At 41.7% G+C, this 4,614-nt stretch overlaps 1 non-coding gene across 1 annotated transcript; it reads right to left on the reverse strand.

Moving 5' to 3' along the window:
* Nucleotides 1-130, reverse strand: LOC114619921. Its single transcript, XR_003711244.1, has one exon. It is a non-coding gene; the product is annotated as a small nucleolar RNA SNORA17 (small nucleolar RNA).
* Nucleotides 131-4,614: the final 4,484 nt, after the last annotated feature.

Raw genomic sequence — 4,614 nt, forward strand, 5'->3', positions numbered from 1 at the left:
AACATTAGGATACTAATCATTCAGATGTTCATAGATAAGAACACTGAGCATAGATATAACCTCTCTTCTCTGCCACATACTGATGCACATGTGACACACCAGCCACACCCACAATGCCTCTTGGGATAGGAAGAATACCTTAAAAGTTATTTGTACATCTTATACTATATCAAGATAAGTGCTACGTAATTTCTCATCATTCTATTGTTTAGGGAAATAATGATAATAATTATGAAAGCCAATTTTCTCTTTGGCAATTAACAATCAGTCTGTAAATAATAGTTCGATATCTTGGATACCTTGTAGATACTCTACTCACAAGCAACCATTCACAAAGCTGTGATGCGGTGTAATACTCAGATCCTACCCCAAGACATCCATATCTGATCTCTGGTACTCATGACTGTGATGCCTCCTATTGAAAACAAAATGAGACTTCGTGGGTATGATACATCACTGGTCTTGTGTTATCTGGGTTCCTGTCTGTGAACTCAGTGTGATCAGTGTGGGTTTTTTTTTTTTTTTACAAGAAGAGGAAGGGTCAGCATGAAAGGTGGTGTGATAACTCAGGCACAAATTAGAAAGACATGGGTCACTGAGAGTCAAGGGTTGTGAATGTCATTGCAAAGCTAGAAAAGCACGTTCCTTGGAGGTTCCTGCAGAAAGCAGCATGCTAACCTGGTTTGGACTTCTGGCCTCCAGAACTGCAAAAAGATAGGGTTATGTGGTGATAAACCACTCTGGGATAGTTTGTTATCTCTGCAGCCAGAAGTCAACATACAAGATCAGAGTTCAGTTATCATTTGCAAAATAATTATTCATTAATTCTATACTATTTTCTACTATCTTTTTTTATAAAGCAGGGGCCTGTTTCCTGATTCTTAATTATCACTATAAACTTTTGAATTTTTTAAATAAGCATAGTATCAATTATAGTTATCATTCATGATGATGCTTACATGTTCCCCAGTTTTCCAAATGGGAGGCGCAAGGGCCTAGTTTGTACACACATTAAAGGTTGCTATGACCCAACATTGTTTTTTGAGTAGTACTGTGTTTTCTGTCATAAAAACACATCCCATGATGTTCTTTTCCTTCTTTCATAGACGTGGAATAGGTGATTTCTCTAATGAGCCCTAGATTCTGTTCAGTACAATAAAATTTCAAAACCAAAATATATACATCTTGACGCCTTTTAGTCCTTCAAGTCTGTAAGAGAATGCTCACATGGAGAGTAAAATGTGAGCTGCCTGGTGATGTTTCTATTAACTTTATTTAGAGTAACACCTCTCCCATCATTCTCTATCCTTTAAGCCAGATTTTATCATGCCATTGTCCATCAAACTGGGGCGAGAACCTGTAAGGACTATCTCCCCAGGCCCTACCTGGTAGAACTCAGTGGACATTAGCTGAGTGGATAATCTGTGACTCTTCTCTTGAGCTTCCTAGATCACATGGTGGGAATTACTTCCTTTTACTCTTGCTCTGATGGCCTAGCAAACTGATGTGGTTTTTAAAATTAAGTCCAATCTCTCCTCAAGGAGTATTGGATATGTGACCTTGCTTTTGTGGTAGCTAGTGAGTGTCATTCATTCCAACTAACCACATGGTGGAGCTAGCTGTCAGCCTTGGCACTAAGCTTGGTAGTCTCTGAGGAATGGAGGATTGTTTCGCTTACGGACATATTTTTGTAGCAAAGATATGTAATAAAGCATTTCACTAAAATGGTTTGGTGAAACTTAACTTCATGTCACAAAGTAGACACGAGGCAGAGTAGAGGAGGCTTTCCCACATTTCTGTGGTGGCTGAAAGGATGATAGCATTCTGTCTCTCCAATCACTCCTCCTCCCTGAGGGCTATTTTTGTATTCTAAATATGTCAGTTCACATACAACAATAGCAACTCTGAACCATTGAATAGAAACAAAAGTGAGCGCTCATTTTGGGGTCTGGAGTGTATGTCTGGTGAGATACACCTGGACCCATGTATAGGAGTATGTATCTGACACTGTGGACACAGACTAGTAGCAGTTACCGCATGGCACCACAGTAAATAAAACGCACAACTCCAAAATGTCCCAGGTGAGCACTTATGTGTTGAACTGGACAGTGATAAAGTTCAGTGACTAGAACATGGCCCCATCAACCATGAGGATCCAGGAAGAACAATGCATCACATTCCTGGGAAGCACCTGCTGCACCAGAGGTAGCAGGAGGCGCAGGAACAAGAGGAGCTGTTTCCAGATCAGTGAGGTAGTGCCAGTTGGTAACTTGTGGGCACTACAGGACCCTGAAGCTTTGAAGAAAAGGTTGAAGAAAACTTGAATCCCAGTCCTGTCTGCTGACATCTGCTCAGATAAATAAAACACTTTTAAATTAAGGGAGTGCCATCTGATGCCAAAAGTGTTCATGTAACACATTACATAATGTTAATCTGATGATAAATTATTCATTAGTCACTTAGTCTCACAATGTGGACAGATTATAGAAATAATTGGTGTTAATTGTGACTGCATGAAACCGAAGTTTTTAAATCTGGCAACTACAACTGGGATAGGTGGCTCATTTCCCGGAATCCCAGCATGTGGGAGGCTGAGGCAAGACGATTGCTATGACTCAAGGTCAGCATGGACTACACAGGAAGTGGAGACCAGTCAGGGCTATACAGCTACAGCGAGACCTGATCTCAAGACAGCACCTCCACCACAGGCACACACAAAATGATGACTTAAGTAACAGATGTCAGCCTCCGGTACAAGAGCAAGTCCAAATGCATTGGTCTGGTGTATTAATTAAATCACAAAGTCCACAGGGACCTGTCTCCCTCTAGTCACTGCTGTCTTTTCTAGGGTAGGAGTTCCGTCTTCATTGTACAAAATCATACACAAAACTCCATAATCCAGGAAGGAGAGCGGAGGCAAGGAAGAAAAGGATAAAGAGCATATGTACAAACTGCTTTATTAGATGATGTCTTGAAACCACCCCAAAAAAACTCACTTATATTTTCCTGACTAGGGATTAGTCATACATCACACAACTCTGTTGGTTATGAGAAGTGTGGGTTTTTTTTTTAAATACTGTACATCTGGTTACTGCGCACACACTACCACCACCCAAAAGGAAAAAAAGAAAAGAAAAAGAAACAAGGGAGAAGATCGAACACCTGACATAGACAGCAGCTTGCCCTAGTTGAATCATGAGCCAGTGCAGATCCCAACTTCTGGCTGGCAGGATCGCTTCTCTGGCTTTACTTAGAACAGTCTACAGAGATCCCATGGTTCTTTTCAGCTAGAGTCTAGGAAAAGTCCTGAATATAGCCAAGTCATTTGTAAAAGTAAAACAAAGTAGAGTGCCCAAAGAGACCCTCTTCCTTCCAGAGCTGTTTAAACACTGTCCTCAGTGTCACAGGCGGATCTCTGAGGGTTCACATTCTGCTGTTCCCATGAAGAGCACCTCCTTGCTAGAGAAGCCTGGGTGTAGTACACTGCATCTCCAGACAAGGTAACCTCCTTCTTTGATGTATTGGACATTCTGGTACCATTTACTTGCTTAGCAAACTGGGACTCTCAATTTTTTGGTGATCCTTGTCTTACCACAGAGCCAATTGCAATAAGCAGCGGACAATGGTTAGAAACCTCCATAACTATGAACCAAAGTTTGCCTTTTCTTTGATTTTAAGTATTTGTGACGGTATGGCAGGCTGTCTTTGTACTGCAGAGCAGTCATGGGCAAGGAAGGCTGTGTTGGTCTAAGAGAACCCCTGGCCTGCTCTGCACTCCGGCTCCCAGCCTGACCTTGCTGAGTCTCCCACTTGCACTACAGTATTGTATCCGACTGTGACAACTGGGAAGCTTTAACAGGGCAGAATGGCCCTGTTGTGTCTGCCCCTTTTTGACATCCTTCTTATCCTACAACATTGGAAAAGTCTCCTTCCAGACAACAGTAACAATGTGATTTCATCTCAAACCAGAAGGAATCAGGTCCAATAACTGACCTGGTCAATCAATTCATTGCTAAGAAAGAGATTTTTGATTATTGCCTTTTAAAACAGAACAACAACCAACCAAAATGAAAACAATAAAAAAGGTTTTAAAAAGTTCTATCAAGTCTACAAATTTTAGTTCATCGGGTACTTGGAGGCAGATTTTGTCTTTGGGACCATGTCAAGCAGAAGCACTGTCTGGTGGAGGCTGTTGCATAGGCCTTGTTGGAATTGTCTTTGACTTCTCATCTCCCTCTGTCTTGGCCTCAGTCATAATTACTGGGCTCCCTGTCTGGAGTTTGCTCCCCTGTCGTGCCCTTTGTCCAGGCCGTCAAAGGCAGTCATTTTGTCATTCCTCTTCTTTTTAGAAGACCTTCCTGGCCAACTAAGAAGAAGCAATCCCAGACCCTCTCTCCACCCTAACATGTGCAGGAATGTCTACCTATCAGTCCTAGTTATCTATCTATCCCTGTCTGCCCTGTACCCATTAGAGTTTCTCTCTAGCACCTCACTGTTCTACTTGACCGAGTTTCATTCAGAACAGGATTAGCTAAATGTCAGGCTACTGCCATTTGAGAATATGTAATTCTTCTTCTTCTTCTTCTTCTTCTTCTTCTTCTTCTTCTTCTTCTT

This window comes from Grammomys surdaster, unplaced genomic scaffold (genome assembly GCF_004785775.1).
Source record: "Grammomys surdaster isolate TR1022 unplaced genomic scaffold, NIH_TR_1.0 165, whole genome shotgun sequence".
NCBI lineage: Eukaryota > Metazoa > Chordata > Mammalia > Rodentia > Muridae > Grammomys > Grammomys surdaster.